This window comes from Schistosoma haematobium, chromosome 1, assembly GCF_000699445.3.
Source record: "Schistosoma haematobium chromosome 1, whole genome shotgun sequence".
In the NCBI taxonomy this organism is placed as follows: Eukaryota; Metazoa; Platyhelminthes; class Trematoda; order Strigeidida; family Schistosomatidae; genus Schistosoma; species Schistosoma haematobium.
Window position 1 is genome coordinate 21,540,370 of NC_067196.1, and position 10,885 is coordinate 21,551,254.

Here is a 10,885-nt window from a genome sequence, read left to right on the forward strand (position 1 = left end):
CACCCTCTTTTATACTTATACAGCGGCTCGTGTTTGGCGGAAATTCGACTGTATCTAAACGTTCTCGAGTCACTGTCCGGTTGAAAATTGTATGTTACCACCGTATACGAGAACTGAAGCAGTTTTTCTGAAACCACGTGCACCATTCAAACTGGCTGCCTTCAACGTTCGCACATTTATGCAGGTCGGACAACAGATACGGCTAGCTATGTCTTTGGAAAGTCTTAATATTGATGTTTGTTGTCTATCCGAGACTCGTATTCAAGACTCTGGCGAAGTACTACAAATTCGATCTCCATCTGTCGCTTCAAAAGCTTGTTTTACGTGCGCTTATCCGGGGACCCTGTGGCATCTTCGTCTGGTCTTGTTGGCGTTGGTGTCGCACTAAGCGCTAGAGCTGAGGCAGCACTAGTCGATTGGATCCCCATTAACAGTCGGTTATGTGCTGTTAGATTAGAAAGTTCCATCAAAGTGAGAAGAAATCGGCGTGAGAAACGATGTCTTTTCGTCATCTCCACCTATGCCCCGACAGATTGCAGCCCGGATGCAATCAAGGATGAGTTTTACCACCAGTTGTCTGTTCTTCTCCAGAAAGTGCGTTCGACAGATATTGTAGTACTAGCCGGAGACTTGAATGCTCAGGTCGGGCGTCTAGGCACAGAAGAGAGTCGTTTAGGTGGCCGATGGGGACTCGTTGGTCGCAGGTCAGATAACGGGGACCGTCTACTGCAACTTTGCACAGACCACAACCTATTTCTGGCTAGCACTAACTTTCGGCACAGTCATCGCCGATGTGCCACCTGGCGTCCTCCCTCTGCATCTCAAGCCTGGACTCAGATTGTTCACATCGCGATGAGCTACCACTGGCGTGGTTGTGTACAAGACTGCCGCTCCTTTTGGAGTACCTATCTGGACTCTGACCATGCCTTGGTCTGCGCCAATCTTGCCTTACTTTTCAGTGGACAACGAAGTGACCGCCATCAACGGATTGATATTAGCAAGCTGGTTGCAACTTCTGTTGCAAGTAAGTATCGAACCGAGCTAGCCTCTAGGCTAGCTACCACTCCACCGAAAAGTATAGATGAGCATTGGTTGCAATTGCATGACGCCATGAAAATGGCGGGTACAGTCAGTTGTGGGTTCGCGAAACATCCCGCTTATAAGCACTGGGTTTCTTCTGGTTCCTTACAACTCATTGAAGCCCGTCGATCTACTCCGGGTGACCGTGAGTTTGACCATAAACGAAGGATGTTACGTAAGGAAATTGGGCAAAGCTTGCGTAAGGACCGAGAAGCCTGGTGGTCGAAGCGTGCTAATGAGCTGGAAGCAGCAGCTGCATCTGGTAATTACCGGAAGCTCTTCCAACTCATCCGAGCCACTGGCAGTAAGAAGTCTGGTGTGAGCGAAACTATCTGCGAGGATGATGGGATGCCAATCACTAACATCTATCGACGTCTTGGACGATGGGCAGAATTTTTCGAAGGGCAGTTCAACTGGCCTGCTGCTCCAGCAACATCGGTCAAACTGTCCTGCCCTCCATGGCCGGTGACGACTGATCCACCAAACGAGGAGGAAGTCTGCAAGGAACTCCAACTCTTGAAGCGTTACAAATCACCTGGCCCAGATGACTTACCTCCGGCTCTTTTTAAAGATGGTGGTGACTTTTTGACTAAGGAATTGACGACGTTGTTTACAAAGGTTTGGGAACTAGAGATTGTACCAACGTCATGGAATGAGTCGATAGTTGTCCCTATCTTTAAAAGGGTTCACGTCGTTCCTGTAACAACTATCGGGGATAAGTCTACTTCCGATTGCGTCCAAGCTATTGGCTTCCGTCATTCTTCGTAGGTTGTTCAAAACCCGAGAAAGATTGACTCGCGAGGAGCAGGATGGGTTTCGTTCTGGTCGAGGATGTATTGATCATATCTTCACCCTCCGCCAAATGTTAGAACACCGCCATATTTATCACAGGCCAACAATCGTAGTGTTTCTTGACATCAGGGCTGCCTTCGATTCGTTGGACAGGACTGTTCTCTGGGATTGTCTATTGAAGAAGGGTGTGCCTGAGAAGTTTATTAACATCCTAAAAGCCCTATATACAAACACCTCAGGCAGAGTGAGGGCATACAACCACCTCTCTCCACTGTTCCATTCGAGCAGTGGGGTTAGGCAGGGTTGCCCAATCTCACCATTCCTCTTCAACTTTGCCATCGACGACATTCTGGAAACAGCTCTGATGGATGTAAGTAATGGCGGTGTGGATCTGTTGCCTGGAGAAAGACTTCTCGACCTTGAATATGCGGACGATATTGTCTTACTGTGCGATAATGCCCAAGGCATGCAATCCGCACTTAATCAGTTGGCAATCAGCGTCCGTAGGTATAGTATGTGCTTTGCACCTTCAAAGTGCAAAGTACTTCTACAAGACTGGCAGGATTCTAATCCTGTACTCATCCTGGATGGTGAGCAGATAGAAGTAGTCGAGAAGTTCGTGTATCTGGGTAGCTGCATAAGTGCTGATGGGGTTGTGAGTGATGAGATCAATGCACGTATAGTGAAAGCCAGAGCGGCTCATGTCAATCTGGGCCACCTTTGGCGCCTTCGTGATGTTAGTCTGGCTGTAAAAGGTCGGATCTACAACTCGTCGGTGAGAGCAGTTCTGCTCTATGCTTGTGAAACCTGGTCTCTCCGAGTTGAGGACGTTAGACGACTCTCTGTGTTCGATCATCGCTGTCCCCGAAGGATTGCTGACGTCCAGTGGCAACACCATGTCAGTAATGCAGAGGTTCGGCATCGTGTGTTCGGGCACAGAGATGATAATTCAATTGGTGTCACCATCTTGAAACACCGACTTCGGTGGCTTGGACATGTTCTCCGAATGTCGTCCCAGAGAATTCCACGTCGTGCATTATTTGCCGACTCTGGGACTGGTTGGAAGAAGCGGAGAAGTGGTCAGTGCATGACATAGTGTCGTGGTATGAAAGAAAGCTGCAAAGGGCTGGCTTCTGTCGGTCCTTCACGACTCCCTGGTTGGGGTCTGAGAGATGGTGCAACACAGTGGCTAGAGAGGTTATCAGATATGGCTCAGAATAGAAGCCAGTGGCGATCCTGCTGTAACATTCTTTTACTTTCTTCATAAAAAGTGGTTGTGTCCCACTTACCTGAAAGATTTCTTCTGATTGTACCTTTTCGTTCCTTCGTTACTACCGCACTACCTTACACCAATCTCTTCGTTATTGTTCTCCTTTTCTTTTGCACTCCTTAGTTTTTTTTTTGTACTTCTCTTCGAATTCTCATTGTTTTGTGTGGCGCATATATATTGGCGCTCTCTTGTACCAATATTCATGTGTTCAAAGAAATAAATAAATAAAGTGACATCAGCCTTTATACCCGTAACAGCACATGAGACCAAGTTGGTCACATTCAAATCCTTCCTACACCTCCTAATACCTCTCTTATCTCCATGACTAACCCTCCTCACGCCTCTTTATCACCTCGCATCGCTAGGGCAAACGATTCGAGTACGCGGAATGTTATTCCTGGTCTTCTGAAAACACGCTCTGAACTACACGTAGGAGCTTTTAACGTCCGAACACTGTGCCAAATAGGACAGCAGGCTTCCTTAGCTAGGACTTTAGAATCTCGCGCCATCGATGTGTGCTGCGTCTCCGAAACGCGCATACAGGATCCGAGTAGCGTTATTCATTTGAACTCACCATGCCAAAATAAAGAACCGATTCGATTCACACTTCGTGTATCTGGAAGCCTTGATTCTGCTTCCCGTGGCCTCGTCCGCGTAGGCATAGCATTGAGTCCTAGGGCAGAACTGGCTCTCTTAGACTGGGTCCCAGTAGACTCGTTTGTGCTCTATCCGACTAAACGGAACAGTAAGGACTCGGGAAAACAGGGAAACTCGTCGTTGCCTCCTCGTCTTCTCTGCTTATTTTCCCACTGACTGCAGCTCAGATGATGTAAAAGATGACTTTAATGCTCAAGTAGGTAAACTAAGCGATAGGGAAAGACACCTGGGTGGATCTTATAGCATCGTGGCTCAAAGAACAGATAATGGCGACCGTCTGTTGCAGCTACGCTCAGATAACCGCCTGTTCCTTGCAAATACTAACTTTAAGCATAAGGAAAAACATCTTTTAACATGGCGACCCCTAATTCGTCCCAACATTGGACCCAAATAGATCACATCGCTATCAGCCACCGGTGGAGGGGCTCGATAGAAGACTGTCGCTCATTCTGGAGCACATACTTAGATTCAGATCATGCTCTAGTACGAGCGCGTATCTGTCTGCGTCTTACTGGACGTAGGAAAGACGCTGCAAGGAAGCCTATTAGGGGCCTACTTAATGATAGTCAAGCTAAGAGTATATTTGAGGAACAACTAGAAAAACAGTTAGGCAGCCATGTATGTGATGCCCACCCCGAGGCAGCATGGAATGATATCCGAAAAGCTGTGGAAAAGGCAGTGATATCTGCTAGTGAGGTAAACCACAAGGTTAGGGAGCAACACTGGATCTCAGCAGCATCTATCGCACTGATGGATGCTCGGAAACTCATTCCACCTGGCTCTGAACATAATGAAGAGCGGAGTCAGCTTAAGCGCAAGCTGACAAGAAGTCTACTCAATGACCGTGAACAGTGGTGGGTAGCGAAAGCAAGAGAGATGGAAAAGGCAGCGGCAATAGGTAATAGCAGACAATTGTTCAGACTTGTTAAGGAAACCGGTATTACGAAACCGGCTGTTAGCGAAACACTCTCAGAGAAAGATGGACATATTATACATCCTCAATCCAGGAGCTTGGATCGATGGGCAGAACACTTTAGGGATCAGTTCAACTGGCCTTCAGTCACACTTTGGTTTCCCACGATCTCCAGTCAACCTGAATGGCAAGCTAATGTAGGTCCTCCGACTGTTTACGAAGTTGAAAAAGCCATAGGAAATTTGAAGCGAGGGAGAGCAGCAGGCCCTGACAGGTTTACTCCTGAGATTTTTAAGATTGGTGGTTCAGTATTAACAGTGAGATTAACTAAGGTCTTGGGTAGAATTTTGGAACTGGACGTAATCCCATCTGACTGGTCTCAATCACTGATTGTGCCAGTCTATAATAAAGGACAAAAGTCCTCTTGTGACAATCACAGAGGAATCAGTTTGACTAATATAGTGTCTAAAATATTAGCTTCAATAATAATTTGACGACTAACTAAAGCTCGTGAAGAGCAGACGAGAGAAAATCAGGCTGGTTTTCGACCTGGACGTGGTTGTATAGACCACATATTCACACTGCGTCAGGTTCTAGAACACAGACACACATTCAGACGCCCCACAATTGTAGTATTTCTCGACCTTAAGGCGGCATTCGACTCTGTTGATCGTGAGGTTCTATGGCAGTGTTTGTCACTGAAAGGAGTACCAAAGCAGTACATTAACCTTGCAAAGGCTCTCTACTCGAACACAACTGGTAGAGTGAGAGCATATGGCGAACTGTCATCAGAATTGATTACCTCAAGTGATGTTCGTCAGGGCTGTCCACTCTCCCCATTCTTGTTCAACTTTGTCATTGACGTACTTTTAGAGATAACACTCTCTTCATCTAAATTTCCAGGGGTTGAGCTTCTACCGGGAGGTTCACTTGTTGACCTAGAATATGCTGATGACATAGTTTTATTTGGTGAAGACGCTGACAAAATGCAGTCTTCTGATCACTCTAAGCAACAATGCAAGCATGTTCGGGATGCGATTCTCCCCCTCGAAATGCAGAATGTTGCTTCAGGATTGGGTTGCATCGACACCCGAACTAATAATAGGGAGTGAAGTAGATGAGCGTGTCGACCGCTTCACTTGTCTTGGAGTCTCGTCAGCACTTATGGTCTGGTGTGTGGCGAAATCTCAGCACGGATGCAGAAGGCTCGACTAGCTTTTGCCAACTTGCGTCATGTATGGCGTAGGCGAGATATCCGTCTATCAACCAAAGGACGGGTTTACTGCGCAGTATTTCGATCCGTCCTACTTTATGGCAGTGAAACATGGCCGGTAAGAGTAGAGGATATTCGTAGGCTACTAGTACTTGATCACAGGTGTCTTCGAAGCATTGCTCGTATATCCTGGGACCATCGAGTAAGTAACGTAGTTGTTAGGAAACTGGTACCAGGTAAGGAATGGCGAATCGATTGATGACGTAGTGAAACTTCATCAGTTGAGACGGCTGGTATATGTGTTACGTATGCCCAACCACCGACTGCTCCCTCGTGAGACGTTTTATGGTGTTGGAGTAGGTTGGGAGAAAGCTAGGTGCGGCCAGACAAAAACATGGCACAAATCCATGAAGTCACTGGCAAGTAGACTGAGCCATGCTGGTAGGTGTAGACTACCTGGTTGGGATCTGCGAGACGATAGCAACCGATGGTTAGAGGCCTTGAATGACATGGCTCAAGTTCGTTTGGAATGGCTGAGGTGCATCCACTCTCTGTGTTCTCCCAAATCCCGATCTTCTGAATTATTCGTGTCCCTTTTTTTCTCTTCCCATATTTATTTCACTGGATTATACTCTTTAAATAACATCTTCAAACACTAATCTTTCTGATTACAGCTTATAATTTTACGACATATAGCACTACGGGATTTGAATCGACCACTGCATCTGTGTGCTAATGTGGTATGGCAACTCGAACTAATGTACGTACGTACGTACGAAGTTCTACGTTGTTGATGACTGACTGAGTGATGCTATTGAGATTACGCCATCCGTTTACATGAGCTATGCATACTAAAGAATTATATTGGTTTTATAATTCCAAAAAGCGGTTCAATATGGGTGATTTCTTTGATTTTAAAAAGGAAACTAAAAATTCACCGAACTGACAAAATTTTGAAATAAAGTTATTACTAAAAGTTAATTTTCTCCATATGTCTGCAGTGTATTCTGGTTAAATGCCCATTTTTAAGAAACTGTAATCAAGTACATTTTGTTTGAAATAATATTTCTGATATATTAATGAAATACATAGCTTAACAGCAAATAGAATCTGGAATTTTGAACTATAGATTTCTCTCTGTCATGAAATGGGTTGCTCCTTGAATAGTAATCCTTATTTACAGACGACTGTAATGGATCGAATAGACACAGTAAACAGTTCATTGCATCAAAATATCTCTGAAAAACGAAAGCTCATTGGTTAGTATTTATTGATCGTTGTTAAGCGATTGGTTGATCTTTAGAATTGAACAGTTTTTAGTGACCCGCGATCTGACTCTAGTTAGATCGTTTCTGTTTGTTATTGAAATGTAATTATCGACTAAAATCGCGTTGGTGAATAGCGGAATTAAATAAGTCAAATACGAGAATGGATTTTGAGAACATATATTTCGTACAATCATTGATTGAAAAGTGAAGCAAAACGAAATGACGTGCAGTGGAGAAGGTATGTTAGTCAATTTAACTCAATTAAGCGTTACTCAATATTTATAGTCAGACAAAAATAAGGTATAGGCGTCGTAAGATAAGAATGGCACACACATACGGTCATATAAAAAACAGTCAGGATTATTGAGTGACAGGGTAAAAGTCTGTCCAGAGGCTAGAATAACCTATGTGGGCTTGACAAAGTAACAGCCTCTACAATGAAAGTAACCTTTTTCTCAGTAAATCCATGCATAACTCTGCCTGTAGCTCTTCTAGAGTTGCTGCCGGTCACAAGCCTGGGTAATGAAGAGGGTTGGGGGTTGGGTAGGCAATCCTATCCCGTTCAAAACATTCTTACTAAAAAACACTAACGTGCTTAAACAATTTAAACTCTGTCCTCCGAGATGAAGGAAGAATTATGACGCCTCATAATGAAAGCCGAGATTCTTCGAAAGTTGCGAGGTCGATGCCATTTCTAACAACTACAGCGATAATCAATATATTACATGGAATGTTCGGAAAATGTGAGAGATCAGGAAGATCAAACAAATAGCTACAGAAATGAGGAGATACAATTTGACGGTGCTCGGAATCAGTGAAACCCATTGGACTCAATCTGAACAACAAAGGCTAGATACGGGAGAGATGTTATTGTACTTCGATTACGAACAGGAAAATGCTCCACACATTCAGGGAGTTGCTTTGATGCTTTCCAAAGAAGCAGTAAAGCACTTATAGGATGGGAATCTCATGGATCCAGGATATTCAAAACAGTGAGGGAGGGAATCACAATGAATATTATCCAATGTTATGCACCCACAAATGATAGCAATGACGACGATAAAGATCAGTTTTACGAGGGGCTACAATCGATCATAGCAAAGTGCTCAGGAAAGGACCTGACAATTCTGAGGGGAGACCTAAACGCCAAAGTCGAAATGGAAAACACTGGGTATGAAAATACGATGGGGTACGACACGGACTGGGAGAAAAGAACGAAAATAGTGACAGATTTGCAAATTTATCTGCATTCAACAAAATGGTTATAGGTGGCACAATATTTCGACACAATTGCATGCACAAAGCTATATGGGTCTCACCGGATCACGCCATGGAGAACCAGATCAATCATATTTGCATCAATAGAAAATTCACAAGGTCAATTAACGACATGACAACCAGGAGAGGAACTGACGTAGCTTCAGATCACCACCTAGTATTTGCCAAGATGAAACTGAGGCTAAAGAAGCAGTGGACAACTGGGAAAACAGAATTACAAATGTTCAGTGCAGCTTTCCTCCGATATACTGACTAACTCAACCAATTCAAGATAGCTCTCAACAACACGTTCTAAGCCTTAAAGTATCTACTGAAAGAAGAAACTACTATGGAGGACAACTGGGAAGAGATCAAAGAAGCACAAACTTCAACTTGTCAGGAGGTTATGGGCCGCAAGAAGCATCATCATGAGAAATGGATTTCTATCGTAACCCAGGAGAAAATTCAAGAGAAAAAAAGGAGACAGCAATAAACAACAGCCAAACAAAGACAGAGAAAGTCGAGGCACAAGATGAGAACACTGAGACTAACAAGAAAGTAGAGAGAATTAGGACCGACAAGAAGAAATATGTGGAAGAGATGGCAACGACAGCGGGAAAAACTAAAAGAGAAGGAAGTATGAGACAGATATATGACACAACGAAGAAACTGACAGGGAAATATAGTAAACCAGAGACCAGTGAAGGACAAAGAAGGCAAGCCAGTTACTGAGATTCAAGAGCACAAGGACAGATGAATAGGACGCTTCGAGGAACTTTAATATACCAGCTCCACTGAATCTACCAGATATCGAGGCAGCACCTACAGATGTCACAATACCAACGGTCGGAGAAATCAAGAGTGAGGAGGCAGCAGAGCCTGACAATCTACCAGCCGAAGCGCTAAAGTCAGACACAGAAGTAACTGCAGACATGCTTCACACTCTATTCAGGAAGATTGAGGAGGAAAAACAAATAACGAAGGACTGGAAAGAAGGATACCTCATCAAGATACACATGAATAGAGATCTGAGAAAATGCGAGAACTACAGATGCATCACACTACTGTGAGTACCAGGAAAGTTTTGCAAGTGTTGCTGAACCGGATGAAACACGCAGTAGACTCCCAACTTCGAAATCAACAGACCGGATTACGTAAGAATCAGTCGTGCATAGACCAAATCGCGACACCACAGACTACCGTTGAGCGATCAACTTAATGAAACCCGTCATTATATATGGAATTCACCACTCTACATCAACTATATTGACTACGAAAAAGCACAAGAGGAAAAGCAAGATCCCCAAATACAACACACAGAACACCAAAGCACTCACACTTGATGGAGAAACTCTGGAAGATGTAGAAACCTTCACGTACCTGGGATGCATCATCGATGAACAAGGAGGATCAGATGCAGATGTAAAGGCGAAAATTGGCAAAGCAAGGGTTGCATTCCTACAATTGAGGAATATATGGAACTCAAAACAACTTTCAACCAATATCAAAGTGAGAATCTTCAGTACGAACGTCAAGACATTTCTACTGTATGGAGCTGGAACTTGGAGAAATACCACAACCATCATCAAAAAGGTACAAGTATTTATAAACAATTGTCTACGTAAGATACCGAATGTCCGTTGGGAGAGAACAAACCAGCTTCGAGATGATGAGGAAAAGATGCTGGAAGTGGATAGAACATACAATAAGTGTTAACTTCGAATCCTGAAAGGCAAAGGAAAAGTGGAAGACAAGGGATTGTTCAGCACGGAGTTGGATGGAGAATGCTAGTGGACGGCCTATGCTCCTCCACGAGGGTAACAGGCATAAATAAGTAATAACGCTATGAAAAAGATGTAACTTGTATTACGAATTGATCTTAGACTAGTTAAAACTAGATGGGACAGTTATTCGCCAGTGGTAATGATAGATGGCTGCACTATGTGGCGAATTGATTAGATTCGAACTTGTACATCATTAAACACTGGATTAATGGGCTGAAGACTACGTTATCACTGAAGGGCCCGACCTTCGATGTGATAGCGTATGTACACTAATGAGGAGTCCCATATTTGCAAAAAACATGTGTCGTTGCTCCCGGATTTGCAGTGGTTTTTTAAATACAATAAGTCTGTGATGTAAACTAAGAAAATTTAACAATCTCCACAAACCGCTATGCTAGTAAAAACATATATCGGTTGTCTGGATCTTCCCATTGATGGTGAAGACTACAAATGATCAATCTTTTTCAAGATATGTACATCCTGTCCAGATTTCTCCTAACTTTCCCCTTAATTTACAAGCATTTTAGGCAAAAATGGATTGTGGCTAGCAGTGGAATCCAGAAACCGCGTTTTATAATATTTGCAAATTGTCAGCTAAACTTACCTGCATCCCGGAGTTGGTCCAACAGAATCCAATCGAATTCCATACAT